The sequence below is a fragment of the Lathyrus oleraceus genome, chromosome 1 (genome assembly GCF_024323335.1).
Source record: "Lathyrus oleraceus cultivar Zhongwan6 chromosome 1, CAAS_Psat_ZW6_1.0, whole genome shotgun sequence".
Taxonomy (NCBI): domain Eukaryota; kingdom Viridiplantae; phylum Streptophyta; class Magnoliopsida; order Fabales; family Fabaceae; genus Lathyrus; species Lathyrus oleraceus.
This window is the reverse complement of record NC_066579.1, coordinates 25,562,522-25,588,250: the sequence shown is the minus strand read 5'-3', so window position 1 is coordinate 25,588,250 and position 25,729 is coordinate 25,562,522. Positions and strand designations below refer to the sequence as shown.

Sequence of the window (25,729 nt, the reverse complement as noted above, 5' to 3'; positions counted from 1 at the left end):
GACTGCTTTTTACAGGGAAGTTTGATAATTTTTCAAAGTTTTTGAGATTTTACACATGAAGGAATGGTTTACAGCACCATATGGCATATTTGGAGAGCATTTGAAGTCATTGGAGGCCAATTTTTCAAGGGATTTCTTATGCAACAATATGATTTGTATTTGGTATAGTAATTTGCAATATGAGTATCTAATTCTCTTTAGACTACATTGTGTTTGATGAACCTATTTTGATATTGTTAGGACATATATTTTATTTGCTATTGCATGAATAATTTGATCTATAATTATATTCAATTGCACCTTGTTCTTAATGCTTTTTATGTGAGATACTCTTTTAATCTGAATTTGGGCACATAGGAAATATTGGCTATTAGTCTAAGTGTTGGACCTAAGGAAATTGTTATTCTTACGCCGTTTGAATAAGGATAGGAGACCTCAAGTAGTTTCTTAGGAATTAATGTTCTATTACATTGTCTAATCTTGCTTACGCTAGTGGACTATAGATAGAAAACTTTGAGTATAGATTAATGAGCTATACACCAATGGATTGAGTCTAGAGGTTTTGTTAATTCGTCGTGGGATTATAGTGATGATATCATTTATATAATACATAGAACATCAACAATAGTGAAATATGAGATTTTATGCATAACCTGACCACTTTTGTATTATTGTCAAAACACGTTACTTTCTTTTGGCAATTAAAACTCGAAAACCCCTTAATTTAGTACTTTCTATGCATTACACGATATTGTCTTGTTAAATATAAGTCCCTATGGATTCAATCTTTTTTATTACCACGATATTATCGGCACACTTGCCGAGAATTCATCAATAAACATGCAAAAACATAATAGAAGAGGGATAAACAATGCATGAACATAATCAACATAAAAAATGTCAACATGCACATAATCAAAAGATTCAGTTAACAATATTTTAAATGCAAAAACATGGAGTCCAAGTTTCAAAACAAGATGAAGAAAATAATGTTGACGCGGATGAAAATAAGTAATGAATGATTCAAATGTAAATAGTATGATATGCACATGTAGCACAATCAAATGATATGAATGAAAGAAAATGATAGAATTTTCATAAAAAAGAGATTTTAATGATGAGATGACATGATTGAATGAAAAGTATGGTTTTTAAAAGCCAAAATCATTAAACCCTTTATTGCAAAATGTCAAAGTTTTTTAATGAATATGCTAACAAAGTTAAGGCCAGATGAAAAAAAAATAATGATACAAGATGAATGAAAAATGCTATGCAAAGATGACTAATAACAACTCAGTGCAATAAATCAATAAAATGTTTGATGCAAAAACAAATTTAATGACAATGAATTTCGTGATGCAGATGAATGAGATGTATCACCCACACATAGAAAACATATACTTCTACATGCGCAAAATACATCAAACAAACAAATATAAAAACAAAACTAAAGGTGCACAAATAGAAGGTGAATGAGAGTTAAACGATCATAACAATTTAATGATCTAGGCTCTAACTTGTTACACAAGTAATAGTTAGTACACAAAACTTAAGTAAAATTACAATATGATCAAAACAAAAATAAAAATGGATACGTCTTCCTTTACATTTCAGGAGAGAAATTCTCAAACACTTCTTAGCAAGATACCAAATTAAGTGAAATGACACATGTTATGATTATCTTTGCTTGTGTCTTTCCAATCAACGATGATTAATAACTTTGTTGCTTAAACTTCTGGGTTGATAAGCTTGGATAACTTGATTCAACATTTGACAATAATTCAGCTCACTAAAAAAACTTATTACTTTGAGTTTTCTAATATTCTTGTTGATGAATTAACGAACACACCAACATCTTCATATAGACTATCTTCATCTTCCTTCACGATGACCTTTCAAGAGTAGGTCTTCAAGGAGATGTTTCTAATTTCTTCTAACAATCCTTTTCTCTTTCCTTCTGATTAGATTAAAATTCTTTAAGCTTCATGATAAGTCATCTTTCTAAACTAAATTAAAATATTTAAAGTCTTCAAGTCATGTGGCTAGGTGGTCATTCTTGCACATATACCTTAATACTTTGTAAACCTAATCCTAGTTAGATAAAGTGACATTGAAATTCTAACTTATGATTATATAAACTATTAACATAATGATATTAGATTTTTTCACATAAATCAAAGTCATTTAATCAACTGATATCAAGTAAGCAACATGATATCTATTTAATCGTATAAACATTTCCCCTAAATCTATTTTAAAAAACATTTCCTTTTAGAAAATAAGAGTTTAACAAACAAATGCTAAAATTAGTAGATCTAAGGCCAATTGTTGATATATATATATATATATATATATATATATATATATATATATATATATATATATATATATATATATATATATATATATATATATATATATATATATATATATATATATATATATATATATATATATATATATATATATATATATATATATATATATTACAAACGGGAGCGAAACATAGTGGCGATTTTATAGTACATACGATTAAATGGAAGCAATTCAATAATTATCATAATTTTATTTTCATACAAAGCTCAAATGGAATTTAATTAATCGAATGATGAATCTAACAACAAGAGTTAATACAACAATGATATCAAGAGAGAATATTCAAATGACTAGATATATCACAAATCTAAACTTTAATCACAAAATCACTATAAATAGATAAATCTGAACAACATGTTATTCAACGAAAGCGATTCAAAGCTAAGCATATAAAACTATGAAGAAAATGAGTGAGTGTGAGAGAGAGAGAGTATACCATATATATAGTGAGTGAACTCTATCGTCTCCGCAGGAGCTTAATCAACTTTTCAATGGTTTCTTATTAGAAATTGTTTTTTCCACTATAAACTAATATGACAATTGTTTACAAAAATTACACAACCACTTGATGCAAGATACTCCTTAAAAGTAATTAGTCTTATAATCTTGATCCTCTCTTGTTGTATACAACGTCTGCTTCGCCGATCTTGCAATATTTATTTGATATTGATTTAAATCTGGCAGAATAAATAATTTTTTCAAAACACCTTTCTGGAGCAACTGTTACTCAATCCTACCAGTTCCATTAACATTAATTTGTTTGAAGAACAAAAAAGCTTTGACTTCGTTTGTAGGCTTCCATGCAACTCTATCGAATTGACTTGGAGAAAAGACTTCTTCTTTTTTCTTATTGGATTTCCAAACTCCAGCAACACCACACAATCTAAATATTGATCTGTAACTCAAGAACTTAACAAACATAAACAAAGAATGAGCCTCCTTTATGATATATCTCACATTCTCGAATAATTGAGAAGAAACATATGCTAATCTTATTAGAGATTGAAGAGGAGTTCAGATGCAATAAATAGATTTAAAAATATATTCTTTGAAAGTGGGTTTCCAAGTTTTAGAAAAATCTTTTAAAGTTATGATATCATCACAATAATCACTTAAACTTAATGGTGAGAGAGAGGGGGAAATATGTTAAGAAACAAGTCTAAGTTGTGTTGAGAAACAAGTGTGAGTTATAAGTCCCATATTAGTTAGAAAAGTGGAGGTTGAGCACTTTATAAGTAAGATGATCCATACACCTATCACCTTAAGGTTTTTGGTGAATATGTGATGTCTCTCTCAGTTGTTTAGGTGAGTCTTTGACCTTTAGGTAAATTTTTGACCCAATGTGAATGCTTCCCCCTCATGATGATACATCAAAATGATTAATATAGGTTCATCAATGACTTCATCTTCATCAATAATTTCATCTTCATCAATGACTTCATCTTAAAAATCCAGATTTGAAAAAACACAATATGAAAAATTCATATTTGGAAACTATTTTATTCCAATATTCATTCATCTTCATCGATATTTTTCTTAAAACCCAAATTTCAAAAATCCCATCAACAAAAAAAACTCTTGACAATAAGAATGTAATATGTCATATATTATATGTGTTAGGGCTAGATAAACGGTCCAAGCCCGGCCCGAAACCGACAAAACTGGACAAAAAAGGAGAAATGGGTTGGGGTTGATCGGTTGGACGGTTTCAACGGTTGTCCCAATCGGTTTAACATGGATAACATTGGACCTGTTCGGACCCACTTATTTGAACCACATAAAACCGAACCAAACCGTATTATTAAAAATAAAATAAAAACTACTAATCTAATACACATTCGTTTTGGTTTATACTCATTTCACTAAACAAAAACCAAATTTCTCACTCTTTCTCTCATTAAGTTTCATCACAGTCACTTTTCAAAACTCAAACCCTTGCAAGCAAAGCACATCGTCGTCGTTGATGCCTCAACTTTGAAATAACTTAAAATCTTTCATCCTTACTGTGTATCTTGTTCATATGACTATTTATCATCTTATCTTTTGACTTAGTCTTTGTTTCAATAGGTAATCACTTTCTTCTTCCTCGTCTCTTCTTCGATTTTTTATTTCATCTTTGTTTTTTCTATGTTTGAAATAGCTTTAAATTTCTTACAATGATTTTTATTTTTTCTCACTTTTTGTTTATATATTTTTTATTCGGTAACTATATCTAGGTTTTTAGATAGATTCTTTGAAATTTAAAGTTTCTCCCTTTTTTCTATTGTATTATATATATATATATATATATATATATATATATATATATATATATATATATATATATATATATATATATATATATATATATATATATATATATATATATATATATATATATATATATATATATATATATATATATATATATATATATATATATATATATATATATATATATATATATATATTGTTTTAACATTGTTGATCCTTGAGAAAAAGTAGGGATGTTCATGGTGCGGGTCGATCCACGAACCCGCTGACCCAACTCAACTCAATCCATAAATTATTCGAATCCATTCATTTACGGGTATACCCAATCCGTATAGTTTTGGTTCGGGTATCGGATTTGAGTTTTGCAACCCGTATACCCAACCCATTGATGTGACTTTAATAATTTCTTATTATTTTTATTATTATTTTAAATAAAAATATAAAATTAATATCTCACTAATAACCATAATTTTTTCAAAAAAAATTATTCTCCACCAATTATACTACTAGACCGATGAGTTTACTTAATTATAAGATTAAATAATGTTTCTTATTTTCTTTTGTATTATTTCCAACTTATGTATTTTATGGAAATAACGTGTCTTGTTGAACTTTATACAATTATAAAGTGTTATGTCGTATTGATGAATTTTATTAGATATTATATGATATGTTTCATTGAATTTGAGTGTTATAAATGAGTAGGATTATATTGAGTTGTGTTACAATTTTTTTAACACCGATAAAAAGAATCAAAAAAAAAAATTATTTGAAACATAACCCGCGAACCCAACCCAACTCAACTCATTAATGAGCGGGTCGATTCGGGTCGGTTTTGACAATAAAATTACGGGTTGGTCGACGGATCAAACCCATTGAAGTTTGAACGGGTTGGGTAACGGGTTAGGACAAACAACCCAGCTCGCGTACACCCCTATGAAAAATGATATTTTTATTAGTGTTATTTTTATTGTTTATTGTTTATTTTTAATAGTGTTTTTCCTCTTGTCCAACATTTATTTTGTTTTGATTTTGTCATTGTGGAAAGAGAATCATTTGTGAAAAAGGGAAAAAAAATCATCTTAAGGTATATGTTATTGATATGTGGTTTCTTTGTTTATTTTTAATAGTGGTTTCCCTCTTTTCACTCTGATATGTTTCTTCTCTTTTAATTTATTTTTATTGTTTGTGTTGTTCGGTTACATAATGATAATGTCTGATTTGAATGACCTATGAATGCAAATTTTGCTCACCGTAACAGAATACTTGTTATAAGCTCTTATTGTCTTTCAATTTCTTAATTAAAATGGTTGTGTTCTTATGGTCTTATGGTCTTTCATTTTCATTTTCATGTTCTTATGTTTGATTTGTTTTATTTAGGGGATTCCTGCTGGAATTAGAACAATGGAATTAGAATAGAAGAAGTGAGATTTTTGACTTTACCTTTTTATTTCCAGAAAATTCTGATTTTATTTGTTAAGTAGTGATATGAAAGGAATTCTAGAGGCCGGTTTGAAAATTTTCTGCAAAAGCTGGATGCCAAACTTCAAACAAGGATTATGTTTGTTTTTTTATTTGTCATGGATATGGTGATTAGTGATTACCATGTGTGCTTCGGTTTCTATTAATTTTGTATATTATTAGTGTATTACTTAATATGGATTTTAAATGGTGAAATCACTAGACATTTAAATTAATTTTAAAATATCATATTGATCTTGTGATGAATGATGTAACCAATATATTTTCAGATTTATCATCTTTATTAGGATATGTGATGAATGATAATATAAGCCTTATAATGAATGAATAATTGAATTGATTATGTTATGAATTATTTATTTTAATTGAATTAGACCTATTAGAATCATTTTAATGAAAATTGAGAGTTTGTCACTTTTTAAAAAAATTTATAAATTTAAAGTTATTTTTTCTGTAATTTAGCCAATCATTTTTCAAGGCCTAAATCGATTATACCCAACCAAAAAATCCTCAAAATCGAACAAATTAAAATTATATTTAGTTGAAATTTGACGTCTACGTATCATCCGCAATTTATTCTGGTTTGAATATTTGGACAGAATCGACGGTTTATCCACCCCAAAATATGTGCAACATTTCTAACATTCAATGTTCCTATCATGTCAATATTGTCCCTTTTTTAACTCACTTCTTCAAAATTATTTCTTCAAATCTGGTTTCTTCCTATTATCATAAATCTTAAATTTAAAAATTTTAATTTGAGTAATTTTTCATTGTTAATTTCAACGAAAAACAACACAAAAATCTGGATAAGATAAGAAATCTGGTTAATTACAGCAATGTCTTTCTTCTTAAAAATCACCTTCTTCCAAATATTAATACATCTTCATCAATGTCTTCTTAAAAATCCAGATTTTCCAAAAGCACAGCAAGAAGAAAAAAATACAGATTTTGAAAATCATAAAAAAATAATTATGCTTGGAAAAAACATAACAACAAAAATATTTAGATTTGCTCAATAACGACTACAACAACAAGAAAAATCATATTTTAAAGAAGAACAACAACTTCTTCAATGATATGAAGAAGTTAATTTGATACAATAAGAAAAAAAATCATATAATGAAAACTTTTCACAGAACTTATATTTGGCTTTAATAGATTGAAAATAATAAAATTTAAATTGGTATTGTTTCGAAGTTTATTCCTCTTACGAAAGAAGGAGAATGAAGAAAGGCTTTTTCTGATTCATAGATGAACGAATACTATGTTTGGAAAAAGAATTTAATTAAAAAATTTTAATTATATAAATAATTTAAATTTGGCTTAAATAATTTATTAATTCATGTAAATTAGTGAATTTTTTATTTTGATCCGTATAATTTATTTTTTTGATTCGAGTCCCTATATCTCATTTTTTGTGTTATTTTTAATCCTTAAAATCAAAACCCGCAAAAAAATCTATAGATTTCCTTCGAATTTTTCTGTGGATTTTACTTTTATAGATATCAAAAGACTAGCCTTTAAAATTTATAAGTTGATTTATGAGAATAAATGGTTCTTATTAATTAACAATGCAAAAATAATTTTACATGGTCAATGCCGTCTACATTTTTTCTCGAAAAAAACTAAATAGCATTTTGTGATTAAAAAAATCTATAATTTTACAATAAAAGTTATATATATATATATATATATATATATATATATATATATATATATATATATATATATATATATATATATAATTTTGAAATGACCAATTGACCTATTATTATAAAAAAAAAATACAACTGGACAATTGTGGATAAAAACTTGAATTTTTTACGAAAATAATCCAGCTTTTCAAGAAAATTCCAAAAATAATCCTGTTTTCAAAAAAAATTCCAAAGTACCCCACTTTTAGGAGGAGACGTCAATCCAATTGGAGACTCCTCTTAAAAATAGAGTGGAGACGCCAATTGGATTGGCTAGGGCACATGGTGCAGTCAATCTAATTGGCGCTCATGTATATCAGTTGAAAGGAAGCGCCAATTGGATTGGCACCTCAGTGTAAAATATATTTTTTTGTTAAACGGTCTACGTGATACATAATTTCGAAATAGGACAAATTGATATTAATATAAATTCCCATTTGCACAAAAAAAAACTAATGGTGATGACCGGGATCACCTAACCGACCTCCGGTCCCACATCCCCTTGCTACCCTAACCCGTGACCCTAATCCGCGTTGATGATTCACCACTGGTGTTTGAGCATCTAAGGGCCAGAAGCATCACTACCAACGACAAGAGATGGCCTGTTAAGATAGTCAAAAAAATCGACATAGTCTTCAGTATGCATCGAAGGTGTATCGCCATAGCTAAGTTCATGACCCATGCTAGAGTAGTTGGGTTGTGTTTGACTCATTGGTGGGCGATCGGGACGGTTGAAGGGAGACATGTGTGTGAATGATGCGTCGAGGAAAGGTTGAAAAGATTGTTGGGGTGTTTGGTAGAGATAGGGTTGTTGGAGGTTTTGGTTTTGTGAGGTTTGGGCTTCTTGGCTATGGTAGGAGGAGGGACGGTTGGTGTTGAATGATCATTGAGTGTTCTGGCTAAGGCGACTTTGGTAGGGTGATGTGTTGGGTGCGAAGCGATGTTGGGTCTCTGGTTGATGATCAATTTGTTGGTGGTGGTATGGGGTATGCTCTTGGTATTGAGGTTGAGTGTATGGCATGTTGGGTTGTATGTTTATGTGTTTGTGGAACGGAAAGTTTGACGGACATGGGGTTGTGTGTATCTGGTCTGACAATGTTGTTGGTGGGTTAGATGTTGAGGTGTCTGGTGTGTAAGTTTGTTGGCGTGGGTCGTACAGGTACATATCCTCGGCGATGAACTGAAAACCAACCGATCTGTACCAAGCCATATAAGTACGACTTGGTTTTTCTTCATTTGGCATCACTGCGTCAGTTAAGACATGGTCACGTCGGTGCTTCCATTTGCGACACTCAGATCTTGCAAAGCTTTGCCATGGATTGAAGTTCCATTGGTCGTTAACTTTGTGCATATGTCATTCTCCTAGGCTTGCTGGGGGATCTGGGATGTTTTGAAGCATATCGAACTGCAACTTTACACGATCACTGTTGTGCATCTCTACAGTTATGAATCGTATTATCGGTGTGCATGTTGTCCATACGGTTGCGTCTTCTGCGTTGACTTCATGGTCATGATCCAAATTTAGGTATGGACACCAAATGAATTGAAATGTGAAAGTAACTTGGATTATAAACTTGGTAGAAGAAGTTAACAAATTATAACAAAATAATGAGGTTATTATCCTTACGCCTGTCGGTCGAAGGTGATCCAATAGATTGCGATACTGGGTAATACAATGTCTAGGACATCTGTTATAACCCATACCACATGCCGACCATCTGCACCAAAAAGGTAAAAATATTAGTTAGAGATAATAATCGTTAAAGAAGTAAGTAAATATATAGCAATTTAAACAACTTACTTTTGTGCATACGGGAATGTGAAAGAGTTGTTGTTGACGGGTGCTAGGGACGGTAGTCTTGACCAACCTCATGCTTGGAGCAAAACAGCACATCCAGAAAAGGTAGATGTGTCTTTGTGTGAGTTTTTACACAAAGAGCTATAAAGATAGGCCAGACAGGCAGATCCCCAACTGTAACTTCCTATTCTATCTACATGTCTTAGTAAAGGTAAATACATATTATGCATACTAAAACCACTACCTTCGGGAAATAAAAAAGAACCAATTAAAAGCATAATGTAACACCTAGTTTTTATTATTCGAGCATCTTCGGTAGAATGCTCATCTAAATGTAAACTGTTATAATATGACTTAAGGTGTGAAAGGAGTATACCTTGACCTTTCGAGTTATCATCTAACAAATCAGTATCCAAGAGGTCCATGCAAATTGAATTCGCATAGTTGGTTTTACCATTTACAACTTTACCTTCAATAGGCAGTCCCAAAAGCATGTAGACGTCTTCTAACGTCATGGTACACTCACCGGTTGGGAACCAGAATGTGTGTGTCTCGGAACGCCATCTTTCTCATAAAGCAAGAATGAATTTATTATCCATCGACCAAAACATAATTTTGCTTATATGTCTAAAACCGATGAATTTAACATAAAGTTGAATCATCGGGTCCATGTGGACATATTCGTGGACCCGAGTACGAAACCTTGAAACATCCTATAAAAGAAAGAACAAAATAATTTACTAAGTTGATATGGTATTAAAAGGTACTATATTAAAACAAATAACAAAACAATAAAACGCTTACATAAGTTGCTATGTTTGCAACTTTTCCTCTGTGCGATTCGCCCATTGTGAGGATAGACATCTTGTCGGAGGTGAAAGTGGTTGGTGCAGATGAAAGAGATTGTTGCAGATGAAAGATTTGATATTGTAGAAGAAGTAGTGAGTGATGGTGTGGAAAAAATGTTAATGGTGTGGATGAATTTATAGACAAAAGTTTGGAGCATGGAAAAATGTGTTTGCATGTGGTAGCCAAATGAATTGGCGCCCATGTGCATTTTGTACATGGTGTCGCCATTCAAATTGGCGCCTCCATAGGTACATGCATGACACACCTAGGTATGAATGCTTGGTTACGAGGTCTGCATGCATGCAAGATATGGTGTCGCCAAATGGATTGGCGCCCATGTGCAAGGATAATTTAATGAGGCGCCAATTCATTTGGAGTGTGTGCTTGCATGTGTGACACGTAACTTTCCTCTCTCTTGCATGATGGACTTGTCACTTCAGACTAGCTTGCATGTTTGACACATCATTTCAAACTAGCTTACATGTGTGACACATCACATTGAACTAGCTTGCATGTGAGACAAATCACTTACCTATTTAAGTGTCTTACTATCAACATCCAACACTCAACACACATTCATCTGCAGCAAGAAAATAATTTTCATTTGCACAAGAAATATTACAATATCATCTTCACCGAAATATAGTGTCAATGTTCATTGCAATGATGAAACATATGAGTCTGAGTTATATGGATTCTGTTTTCGAAACACCGATACCATTCGACTTACGATCAAGAGAAATTAAACCTTCTTACATTTGAAAAAAAGAATACAATCCTGCATAGGATCGGGTAATGTGTCAAAGATCACGTATCAAAATCCAATATTTTTTAGAACAGTCAATGCAAGTTTTTCCCGCTTAAGGTACATGATGATGAAGATGTTGAATACATGTTTGTTAGTCATGAACATTCAGGCTGCAATTGTATTGAGTTGTATATTACTCTTCAACTATGTATACCATCTCAACAGTCTCAAATAACCAGTCAGAATGAATCTGGTGAATTTGATTCACAATGCTCAGATGACGTCAACCCAGAAGCAGAAGTCAACATCGTTGATGAAGAAGAAGAGGAGACTGAGATACAGGTCGATCATATGTTGAACAACGACATTGAAGATGATGATCAACCATCGCCAATACCTCCTAGTCATGTCTACAATCCGCCTCAACATATTACAAACATGCATTTGCATGACGATGAAACATCCAACAATGTTTTCTTTAACCCGTATCCACGATCAGAAGGCAAGTTAAAGGTGGGAGACATGTTCCGCACCAAAGAAGAATGTGTGCGAGCTATTAAAAAATTCCACATGAACAACTCTGCTGATTTTACAATGAAACACGCTGATTCGAGAAGGTATGTCATCAAATGTTGTAACATCCTTTGTAAGTTTCGGTTGGCTGCGTTTTACAAAAAGAAAAACGACTCTTGGAAGATAGCTTCAATAGATCCACCTCATAGTTGCATTGCAACTAACGTTGAACAAGATCACCGTAACTTAAACGCTGCATTGATATGTCAAGACATTATGCCGCTGGTTAACAAAGACCCATCAGTGAAGGTGAGTATAATTATATCTCATATCAGAACAAGATATAATTATACTCCATCTTACAAGAAAGCCTGGATTGCGACAAAGGCTGTTGAACAGGTATTCGGCAACCGGGAGGATTCATACAAAGAATTGTCACGGTTTTTATAGGCACTAAAAATATATGTCACAGGAACTTTGACAATTATGGAGACATTGCCAGCAATGATACCAGACGGAACTTGTGTTATAGGTAATAGAATCTTTCACCGTCTCTTTTGGGCGTTTGACCCATGCATCAAAGGTTTTGCATTCTACAAACCTATTATTCAAATTGATGGCACTTGGTTATACGACAAATACAAGGGTACTTTGTTTATGGAGGTTTCACAAGACGGCAACAACAATGTCTTTTCCATTGCCTTTGCTCTAGTTGAAGGTGAAACGACTGGTGGATGGGGTTTCTTTCTTCGATATCTCAGAACGCATGTGGCTCCATAAGCTAATCTCTATTTGATTTCTGATAGACATGCTGCCATTGAGAGTGCCTACAACAACCATGATAATGGATGTCATGATCCTCCTTCCACCCATGTCTATTGCATTAGACATATTACATAAAACTTCATGCGTGCAATAAAAGATAAGAATCTTCGCAAGAAGGTGGTGAATGTTGGGTATGCTCTAACTCAGCCGTCATTTCAATATTATCGTGATGAAATTAGACTGTCTAATGAAGACGCGGGAAGATGGCTGAATAACATACCAGTAGAGCAGTGGAAAATGGCATTTGACGGAGGTTGTCGATGGGGCCACATGACAACAAACCTTGTGGAATGCAAGAACGGGGTATTCAAAGGAATTAGAAATTTGCCAATAACCGCCTTGGTCAGATCGACCTATTATAGGTTGGCTTCTACGTTCGCAATCAGAGGTGAAAGATGGAGTGCGGTGTTAATGTATGGGCAAGTATTTAGTGAGTGTTGCATGAAAGTCATGAAAGAGGGGAGCATCAAAGCTAGCACACACGCTGTAACAGTCTTTGACCGTCATAGGCAAAATTTTAGCATCCAGGAAACAATGGACCACAACGAGGGGAAACCAAATTTAGCCTATGTTGTTAGACTAAACAAAAGTTGGTGCGATTGTGGAAAATTCCAGGCCTTCCGCATTCCTTGCTCCCATGTCATTGCAGCATGCGTATATACTCGTCAAGACGCTTACAACCATTTATCTGATGTGTACAAGGTCGTCACCGTCATAAATGTATATAATAAAAGCTTCTCGGTGCTACCAATGGAGGAATACTGGCCTCCATACGAAGGTGATATAGTTTGGCACAACGACGAGATGCGTAGAAAGAAAAAAGGAAGGCCAAACAGCACACGTATCAGGACAGAAATGGATTCAACAGATAAAATGATAAGATTATGTAGTATCTGTCGTCAACTAGGACACAATAAGAACAACTGTCCCAATCGAGGAGCATCATCGGGGTCATAAGCTTTTTGTAACATTGTATTTTTGTAACCTTCAATTATTATATATCATAAAGTTTTTGTTACAATGAGGTTCACAACAAACATCAGTACAAAATAAGCTAACTGAAAACAGAAATATTTCTAACTGATTACAACAATCTCTCCGGCTAAAATAAATAATCTAGCTGAGTATTTTATACCATTTAAAAAAATGAAATAAATCAAATAGAAAGAATTATATTTTTATTAAAATATATTTACCAAATAAATATTGAAAATAATAAAATAATATTAGTTAAAGATTAAAATTAAAAAATATATATTTGAAATTAAATTAATTATACATTTTATTACAATTTTTTATATTCTAAATAGATCATATATTCAATGATATATGTTTATTATAAATGGATCATCTAGGGGGACATAATATTAGTGCATAAAGAAAGTTTGTTCTTTCTTTATGTGAAAACTATGACCAGAGGTTGAATGAAGTCACCAATAAGTAAGTAAATATCAGAATTAAATGATGCCTCAACGTACAATGGAGCATCATTTCCATAATATTATTCACCATCAAATCAGTGAATGTCCAGCCGTAGATCATAAAGTTCTCAGTACTCTGCTTTCAAGTACAAAAGCTACTTTTAGTGCCGGGAATGACGCTTCGACATATTCTCTTACAGCCCTCACAACAAAAATATAATCTAGGGTAGGGATCCCAAAAGCGAAATTTAAATAAATTGTTTTTTTATTTTATAAAATATCTTAAATATTTTTAAAATTAAAATATTTATGTGGAAATTAAAATATCATTAATTGTTGACATGAATTCAAATAATATCTGTCATACATAAGTAAAATTGGATATGACACCATGCAAATTCAAGTGCAATCAAAATAAAGAGATCAAAGTAGTTGATTTTATAATAGGGAGATCAATTACTTAAACCACTCAAACTAAGAGTATCAAAAGTGCATTTAAATCTATAAATTAAAATATATAAATTAAATTAAAATACAAAAATATATATTGTGCGGATATAAAACGGTGTGGATACCAATGTGCCTATACTCACTCATACCCGCTTACTTTTGGGGATAATTACCCGAACTCATGCCTATATCTATTTTTGCGAATTTTTATCCTAATCGTTGTGGATTAATTTACGGGTGTCCGTTGAGGATAAACGGAATTATCACCCCTAAGATAAACACATAAAAGAAAAATAGTTCAAATGCACGTACAAAAATTACTTGTCACAACATCATTTTATCATCCATTTTCAATTTGGTTCGTAAAATGGAATAATTTTATTAGGCCTTAAGAATAATTTTATTAGGCCTTAAGATAAATATCTCATATGTCATTTTTAACTTCTCCAATTTTTTTTTTCAAATAATGGTCCTTCTAAAAATTTGTATCTATATTTTTTATCTCTGTTATTAAAATCGTCGCTAAAATTGTCGCTAGTTTAGTTGCTAAATAGTAAATCGTCGCTAAAACTGTCGTTAATTTTATCGCTAAGTTGTAAAAATCATTGATAAGTTGTAGAAGGGACCAAAAGTGTGGATCAAAATTTTTAGGGGGACCATTCTTTGAAGAATTTTTTTAGAGGAACTAAAAGTGAAATATGAGATATTTATGAGGACCACAAAAATATTTAACCCAAGAAAAAAATTATATATGAAGAAGAAAGGAAAGTCAATCACACTAACAAGAGGCGAACTTTCTCGCGAAGCGACAGACCCCTCGATATAGGTTATAAAGCCACTTAGATTCAGTGACACGTCATCCTATTGGGCCTGGTCCGCCCAAAGTAACCCCCACATGTCCAGTAAACGTGAGTTATGATGTGTGTGCATGCGGTGGCTGACTCAGGAGCGAGTAAATACAGGAAACTGCTTCTCCCATGATTTCAGGGAGAATAAGTTTCCTCTTAGTCATGTTATCTGGTCATGGAAGAGACAGAAGGTGCTTTTGGGTTCTCTAGCCCAAGTCTAATGAGCCTCTATAAATATCTCAGCCTTAAGGATGAAAATGGGTCTATAATATTTCCCTCAAAAGCTGTATACAAAGTCTCTCACAACCCTACGTGAGATAACTCTAAACACAGTCAAATACCCTAAACACCACAACTAACACTACACAATAAGGGGTTGTCCTCATTATACTTTTAAACAAGTACAATTGATGCCCATCATGGTATAAGGGTTCCTCTAATTACTCCTGTCGCCCGTTCCAGAGAGGATGATATGCCTCCGGAAGGAAGCCACCCTTTCCTCAGAAATGTAATGAGTCTCGAAAGACTCGATGTCTTTGTTCTTAGGATTGTTGGATGCCATTAATTGCTTGGGATTTCTTAAGAAAGTAGAATGGAAAAATGAATCAATACCACTATCATTGTCACTATAAAAGCTGGTAGTACTTTCGTAACTAAAAAACATGCCTAAATCTATCAATTTATAATCAATCATCCCATCAGGAGGTAGAAAAGTTGAAGTGAATGAAAGAGGCGTTATATTTGTAGGTGAGTAGAAAGGAGGAGCTTCGAGATTTTGGAAAATGAACACCTATGCTCTGGGACAAAAGAGTTTGAGAGTGTGTGTGTAAAAGAAATCGATGTTTTCCTTTTATAATTGAGGTCGAATATGCAATGATGATTTTCCTTAGGCACACCAATGATTACTGTGAGATTCCTCGTGTCTCTGATGCATATAGAATCTTATTTCGTTTACCTTCTCAACGCAAAATCGTCATAAGAAGTATTTAATGTTGCATGTGTCGCTGCCTCTAACGCTTGGGGAACTCTCCCTAAGTTATTCTTGAGGGACTCGCCCCAATCTACTCTTAAGGAACTCGCCCCAATCTATGCTTAAGGGACTCACCTAGGGTTATGCTTGAGGGACTCACCCCAAACTACGCTAAAGGAACTCGTCCCAAGCTATGTTTGAGGAATTCTCCTAAAGTTATGCTTGAGGAACTTGTGAGTGCATTATCCTCTTAGATATGTTTTACATGATGTCAAAACTAGGAAACTTAGTATTTTGTGTACATTGGATCTTACTGTGTATGTCTAGATGTGCATCATCATAATTGAACATTTAAAATCAGACTAGATAAGCCACTACAAGTAAAAACCATGATTTTCCATGAAAAGCAGGTAAATGAGTCAATACATATTGTAAAATTTTACAACAAAAGTTTTTTCAAATAATTAGTTCTACCTCACTTGTATTGATACATAAGAGGCTTGAGTCAATCCATCCTACATATGTAGTGGCTCATCCGTGTTATGTAGCCGCTCCCAGGCTCTATGTATTGACTCATACAAATTTGGAGTCAATACATCCTATTTGGAGCCAATACCTGTATTGACTCAAACTTTTCAAAACTTGTAATTTTTGCTAAATGTTTGTTTTGTTTGTTATTTCTTTTACATGCACACACACACACACACACACACACACACACACACACACACACACACACACACACACACACACACACACACACATACACACACATATAAATAAGCATTAATGCATCACTATGAACAATTTTAAATGGAGATGTGTGATTTTCTGGATTATCAGTACGGTGACCAGGACGGGGCATGGTTTCGAGATTTAGACCATAACCAAGAGGTGGTCATCAACATCAAAGGGGTCGTCATGGTCGAGGTCATTAGTTATGCTTCATTGTGGACCTAGTTTTCTTTTGCATGCATATCTATTTTTATGGCTTATGTTTCTATTTATGTTATTCTACTTTGACCTTCTTATGACAAATGTGTAATGAATTTCATCCTTTGGTCTGATTTGGTTATGTATTTATGATTATACTTTGTTTCAATTTGATGTAATTCTATGTGAGTGCACGTTCAACTTGATTCCTTTAATCTTTGCAATGCCTCTGAGTGAGTTATATGTTATTGTGTAATCTTTCTCTTTTGTGAATGTTTTGGAGACTATTATGGAGGAGCCTGCGACCTTGGGGGATGGGAATGTGCTTGCAGGCCCTGTTCATGGTCCTGGTCCGCAATCAACCATTAGCCCGTCGAACCATATGACAAGCTTGCCATGGACTCCCCAGCCTCGCCTGAAGCATCCTCGGTTCCTAATTTTTTCCAACTTTCTCAATAGCTAAAAATAACGGTGGCTAGCATAGACCTTCTAGAAGATGCATGTGCCGACCTTCCTATTCTTGTTGAACTACAAGAATTGATGTTAAAGTTAAGTCGACCGGAGACCCCTTCTTCGATCTCTACTGTGGTCTTGGATTTGGAAATCCTTTTGGACCAAGCTATCCAAATTGTATCCTTCAAAAGGGATTCTGCCATCCGTGTTGAGGAGAAATTTGTTGCCCTAATCCAATAACAATGCCCAGTGTCTCAATCTCAACAAAAATGTTGCTCACCGGGAGGCCAAGGTAGCCGATAAAAAGTTGTTGGCCTATTTTAATAAAGATATCTTGTCATGGACCCAACAAATCAACTAGCTGCAGAAGCCTCTTGAGGAAGTGAAGTAGAAAAGGGTTGCAATAGACACCACTGGTTTGGATTCCCTCGAAGCGAAGATAACAAAAGAGGTGGGTTTAGACGTCGAACAGGCTAAAATAGCCCATGAACTGGCAAAAGAGGTGGTCATATGAAATCTCAGGACCTTCGACTTGAACAGAAGCTTGCACCTGTAAAGGTCTATTTCAAGACCTTGCAGCAGGCCCTTGCACCTTAGCTTTCTTATGTAATAATACTTCAGGATTTTTTGGCCTTGTATTATTCGCCGCTTTCGACATTTTTTGTAACGTTGTTGATTTTGTCCAAATTAATGATATTTTAAGTATTATTTTCCTTTTGTGATATGGACTTCCTAAAGCATATGCATATACTCTTTTAAGTATTTCCCATTTATTCACACCATTTGAATATCATAATTTAACTCCTCAATCTCATACGCGTTATTGGAAAAACATGATTAATTTTGAAATGTCCTTCGCAATTTGGTGACCATTTCCCCAAAGTTCTATCCTTCTTGCTGTGAGGAAGTATAACCTTTCAGACATAATCTCCTACAGAGAAAAATTTGGACTTAACCTTTTTGTTATAAGTTTTAGTTATTCTCTTCTTTTTCCTCATCAAGGCATCTAAAGTGAGTAACCTTTTTCATCCAGATCGACCAACTCATCCATCATCATATTCTAAAAATGGTCAGATGAGATTTTGTTTTGCCTTTAAATTCTTACCGAATGTAAGCATATCTCTGCAGGTAAGACCGCATCATGGCCAAATATTCGTGGTACATGTTCAATGTCCAAAATTTCAAATCGTTTAAGCATTTAATTTATGTTGACGAAGTATATGAACTTGTTATCTTTAATACATTTGTATTCCTTTGTCAACTATTTGATTACCAGTTCGGAGTCACCCTTGATCTCGACTCTGGTTGCCCCCAAGTCTAATAGTATTATAAGACATGTGATCAAGGCTTCTTGTTCAACCTCATTATTAGAACAATGGTCGTTGATCTAGAACTTATACTTAGTAGGAATTCCTTCTGGGGACATGGTGAAGATCCCCACGCTCGTTCCCTTTGAGTGGGTGTAACCATCCAAAAACAGTTTCCATGTGGGGAACTCGACATAGTTCTACACTATTTCTATTACTTCATGATCTAGTATGAAATCAGCAACAATTTGTCCTTTCATGGTGTTTAACGGCTCATAAATTTAAAGAATATTTAGTCAGGGCTAATACCCATTTCCCAACTCTACTATGTAAAAGTGGTTTCGACAACATGTGCTTAATTATGTCGAAGTGTGAATAAACAAACACATTTGAAGATTTTACATAATACTTGAGTTTGGTACAAGAAAAATATAAAGATAATACTTGAAGGGAAAGGCGCCACTAAAATAATATAATACTTGATCCGTATACCAATTGAAAAATAAACAAAAAACAGAAAATACAGTAACAATGAATCGAAGCGTGAACCCTGATAGAACTATTCCCTCAATTAATACAAATATCTGAGGGAAAATATTGTATTTAAAAAAATTAAACATGACGCACTCAGTAACACTACTACAAGTAACACATGTCATGTCGGACGCGAAATGATAATCACCTCGGTTACAATGCCAAGGTAACGAATGGTGACATGAAAAGTGGGAACTTTACCCATCGGTTTATAAATAACCGAGGGGTTAGTTTAAATGGTTATGAGTTCAAACCTTAACAATAACTGTTTTATATTTTTCAAACTAACGCCATAAACCTCTCGGTTTAATAACAAAACTGAGGGAAAAGAAATATATGAATATTTTCAAATACTAATTACATTGTTTATACATAATATTAATAAATTAATTTGATTACAAACTACATTGTTTACACATAACATTACATTATTTACACATAATATTAAAGTAAAAATATTGTTCTTCATCGTTATCACTGTCGGTGAAGAACAAATGTTGGATATCTTGAGGAAGATCAAATGTTGAATGCAATATATTCTCTATGGATTTTGTATTCATTTGTTTCTGATATAAAACAAAAATAAGTTAGATAAATAAAATACATATTCAGTTATATGATTATTTAAGAACACAAACCTTGAACTCAAATAATTTTCTGCTCTCGTAATCCATCACATAAATCTTTGACAAAGTAAATACACTCTCAAATAAACCTATATACTTTTACTTTGTAACATCTCATGGCGCTCTTATTAAACATAAAGGGTTTCACAATAGTGTTTAGGTTTCTTGTGGGTTCACTACTATCAAATTTTAATATTCAGAATTCTTTTATAATGGGGGTTTCACGAGGATCACTAATGATAGTGTCTTAACCGTTAATACTCATTAAATGGACGACAAAGATTTATTTAAGGACGGTGAAAAAAATTGAATAAACATGCTTATATTTTACCTCGGTTTTTTACTCCAAACTGAGATAAAATTTGTTTCTTTTTAAATTAAAAAAATAATATAATATATTCCAACCCAAGCCACACACCTCTCGATTTCTGTTAAAAACCGAGGGGAATTTTTTTTGTTAAATATTTACATTGTTTACAGAGAATGTTAAAATAAATTGTTTAAACAAATCAAGAGTTTGACAATGGATTATTAGAGAACAACTTATCTTTTTCGGATTTTTGAGAAGTTATCTGTTCTAACTAACATAATTTTTTTTTTGTACTTGCAATCCTTCCCAGCGAGATTTCGTTATCTTGAGCAAATGTTTTCATGGCAAATACTTTCACATGAAAGGAAAATAAATGATTGTGTTTAGGAACAAATTTCTCAATGTTGTCAACCGAGGAAAATAATAAATTTCTCAATGTTTTATTGGATTTACAACATAGTAAGGTTATTATATGAATACAACAATAACAACAACATCAATATGTGAGATAGATTGCAAAGGCAGAAAATATATTTTGTTCAAGATTGAAGAACATTGGAGATTTTTCTGTCTTGCAATCTATCCCAAAGAATGATGCGTAAGACTTTGGAGCGGCTACATATAAGTTATGTTTATGCTAAAATCTGATTAACTAGTGCTTTTATAGTAAAATATGATAATTTAATCCATTCGTTATTAAATATAATCGAAGGAATAGATAATTAATTTAAAAATTAAAAATAAAATAAAAAGAAAGACACCACATTTAAAGAAATAAAAAGATAAACAGTTGATGCTGAGATTCGAAGTCTGTCTTGAAATATTTGTCCCATCGATTTTATTTTGAAACCGAGGAAATATATGGTAATTATTAAAAATTAATATAAAATAAGGTGCACCTTAACTTTTTACCTCGGGTTTTGGTAGGATGAGGTGAAAGTTTTGTTATAAAATATATTATTTGTAGTAGTAGAAATATATCTCAGTTATTTATTGGCCGAGATAAAACTTTATTATAGAATATATTCTTTGCAGTAGTGTTAATCTTTATTATGGTAGGTTATCTGCATCCCCCCTTTTTCCTTATCTTTGTGCTCAATACCTCTCTTTTATGATGTGTAACTCAATGATTAGACTAGATACTTGTTTGCGATTGTAGTGGTTTTGTTCAAATTATATTTGTACTTATAAGAAATATAATAGTAGTGTGGCTAATGAAACACGGCCTCCCTTAGACTAACATCTCAACGGCCTCCCTTAGACTAACATCTCAACTATGATTCTCATCAAACCCGACCCCTCCTTCTTCACTAGGTAACTTGTGGATGACTCATCACTGGAGATGTAAGATAACGTGATGATATAGCCTTTATGATTTGACATATGATATAACCTTTATGATTTGACATATCATACTTTATCTATTCTTATTTAAGTTCTTTATTTGCATCTTATGTGACGACCTTTATGATTTGAAGCATATTATACTTTGTCTATTCTTATTTAAGTTCTTTATGTGCATCTAATGTGACCGGATACATGTATTGTATGGGTTTTAGTCATTTATTTTATAATGATTCATATTCTCTTAACTACGAGTTTAATATGGACGAAGTTATTAAAGAGAGATTTAACACTCTCTAATTCCCCAGTGGTTAAGGAGAGATATAATAGCCTAACGTTAACACCGATCCTATCACGCCACAAAATCCAACACATAAAAAAAATTAAATAATGAGTTTTTAACCTAATAGTCTAGAAAGCAAGGAGCGTTTTGCCACTCTTCCTGCTGCCATTACTTTATTTTTTTATAGCTATTTCTGTAGCAATATGCCCCACTTTTCTTAAATCTTAGTCTAACTTGCATTTGTTTTTGTTCTTATACATAGAAGTATAATAAAATTATTCTAGTATATAAATTATAAGGTGGTACAGATAACTATGATTTCCCTCATGTTTCATTTTTGACCTACAAGGCACTAAATTTAACAAATTTATTGGATCCTAGGGAATCATATGTTCTATCATGCAACACTTCAGATTCTTACTTATCCATCTTATATGATCCTCAACCCAAAAACACATGCACCTCTACAAACATGCATGGAATCTGATTTGAAGTTATCTGTTCTCAAAACATAACTAGACAATAATTAAATGGGGGTGATACATGTCCTATATATGTTAATGGTCTATTATTTTTCAAAATAAATGCAGCAAGTTTAGGCAAAGAACATATTTTATTAATATGTTGAGAAATCACTTTAGTCGAATTTGAAATTGTTGCTTTCCATAGCTAAAATACATATCATCTAGATGGAATAAGCATCTAGTGTACTATTGACTGATTTAAAAGACATAATATCCTCACATGCTGCACATTATATCATGTCATTCATTACCATTGTGAAAAGCAGAAAAATTGAAAATCTGATTAAGTTACTTTCTTTAGATGTGACATTTTAGATAGGCAAATTGACCGGGTAATGTAATTTTGAGTATTGTTCTTTTCAGAAAGACTATGTAGCCAATTGAAATGTTTTTGACAGTTATGCTCGATTCTTCAATATGTAAAATATGATTGGATGAAAGATGAAAGGGTGCACACTGTAATTATGGAATAAATGTTTGAATTTTGATCTGAAAGGAAATTGAGGAAGTGAAAGAATCATTCTCTATTTGATTCTGGAATATGTGAAGAACACTATTTATGAAAGCACAATGATAGCCATCGCAGCTGAAAGCTATAACTAACTATTCCAACCAATATATTTAAAAACAAGAAGGTGGTGTTGATTGTTGTTTAATATTTCTTATTTTAATTTTTTTTTAAATTAAGTGATAAATATTTATTTTGTATATAAAAAATGTTTTGAATATTTTTAACAAAAATAGTTTTATTAGTTGATTTTTCTAAAACTCAAAAGACTTCGGTAGGTGGTAGTAGGGTTTAAGATAAGATATAGTTTAATTTATATTTAGGTTAAAACTACTATGTTTTAGTTCATTGCGATATATATATATATATATATATATATATATATATATATATATATATATATATATATATATATATATATATAGATATATATATATATATATATATATATATATATATATATATATATATATATATATATATATATATATATATATATATATATATATATATATATATATATATATATATATATATTATATATATATATATATATATAATATATATATATATATATATATATATATATAACTCATGATACCATCATATTATATTTTTTTTAGCGTTTTTTTTATTATATTAAGTATATTTGATGTTAACATTCTATGAAACAAGAAAAGTTATTGGAGTAATCAAGATATTAAGGAAAATTTTAATTCACACGATATGGTGTTTTATATAGTGAAAATTATAGTGATAAGAAGTAGCGAGAAAATTATTAGAAAAAGTAAAGAATGTACCCAATTGTCACACAATCTCATTGGTTATGACGCAATCATTGAAGCCAACAAAAGCGCAAATCCTTGAAAATATCTTATCGCAGTCATATGGGATCATAGCGCAATTTGAGAAATCGTATAGTGTTGGTCCTTTTGTATTGGTTATATTATGCAAAACAATGTGGAATGTACAAGATATTATGGTGAAGAAATGACACATGTGGGACCCGATATTTCAGCACGTGTGCAACATCTAAATTTTGACCCTTGATGAGTGTTGTTCTTAGCGTAATTTTTGGTTGGGTTCCAATCATATTTGCCGCTATCTTTTAGCAATGCATTAATTAAATTTGTTTGACAAATTAAAAGGATCAAATCAAACCAATTAGTGATTTAAAGTTGAATTCAAACACATCAAATCTTTTTGGAGGGTTTTGAAAAACAAATAAAAACAGAATCCTCTACAAATCTGGACATGATCAAATCTTATGCCAATTGGAGAAAATCCCAATAGATTGCATTGATATTTAAGGAGACTCAAACCTAACGTTTAAATTGTGCAAGTATTGGAGATCACTGTGTTATGGTTTCTATTTTTTAGTCTCTTGTTTGCGTTGTTTTTTGTGCACCACTCTAGCGTCTGCATTCATATCTAAAGGCATAGAGTTTTGTTTTTAGTTGAGTTGTAATTCAACAATCAGTATTCTGATTATTGTATTGATCACTAGGGTTAAGAAGAAGGACATTGAATAATGGGTTGTTCATCTAAGGCACTTTATAATAATTCTATTGAATATTGGATTTACTTTCTTAGGTAGGAAGTCCCCCAAACGTAGATGATGTTTGCATTGGATTGGATTAACAATTCTTTGTGCTCTTTTATTGCTTTATGATCCTATTTTATCTTATCTGTTAATTTTGGTTTAAGATGTTGATCACATTGTCTGAAGCATATGGTCCAACATCTATTCCCTTAAGAATAAAATTTCAATTGGCATCAGAGCAGACCGTGTTCTATTTGGGTGAGCTCAAGGGAAGGTATTTTCTATTCAAATGGACATCACTAAGGATGGAGGATTTGTCAATTGACCACCTGTTTTGGATGGCACCAACTATGATTATTGAAAAGTCAATATGGTTATTTTTCTGAAATCCATAGACAACAAAACATGTGAAGTTGTTATAAAATGTTTAAAATATCCTGTGATTACTTCTCAAGATGGAACATCAACCTTAAAGGTTGAAGCTGATTGGACAAATTCTAAATATGATGAAGCTGTTGGTAATTCCATGGCCTTGAATGCTATTTTCAATGGTGTGGACAAATACATGTTCAGATTGATCAACAAACGTACTAAATCCAAAGAAGGTTGTGATAATAAGATTATAATGTCAAAGTTGCAGCTCCTCACTATAAAGTTTGATATTTTGAGAATGAATGAAGATGAATCCATCTGTGACTTCAACATGAAACTGTGTGACATTGTCGAGACTTCCTTTGCATTATGAGAGAAGATGTCTGAAGAAAGGTTGGCCAGAAAAATCCTCATATCTCTACCTAAGAAGTTTGATATGAAGATCACAACTATTGAAGAAGCCTAAGACTTAAGCAACATCAAAGTTGATGAACTCATTGGTTCTTTACAAAACTTTTAGATTGCTTTGATTGACAGGTATGAAAAGTAGAACAAAAGTATAACTTTTGTTTCCAACACTGAAGAGAATGAAGATCAAGGTGAAGAAAGTCTATCAAATGCTATAGCCCTTCTTGGGAGAAAGTTTAATAAAGCTTTGAGAAGGCTGGACAAAAATTAGAGGACAAATGTCCCAGACAAGGTGTCAGACATCAGTCCCTTAAGGAAGAGAAAAGATGAACACATACCTAACAAAGGAAAAGG

At 32.2% G+C, this 25,729-nt stretch overlaps 1 long non-coding RNA gene across 1 annotated transcript; it reads right to left on the bottom strand.

The window, feature by feature from the left end:
• Positions 1-8,244: 8,244 nt before the first annotated feature.
• Positions 8,245-9,969, bottom strand: LOC127115371 (uncharacterized). The gene is made up of 3 exons (XR_007800711.1): positions 9,610-9,969; positions 9,436-9,526; positions 8,245-9,308 (listed from the first exon to the last, which is right to left on the bottom strand). It is a non-coding gene; the product is annotated as an uncharacterized LOC127115371 (long non-coding RNA).
• Positions 9,970-25,729: the final 15,760 nt, after the last annotated feature.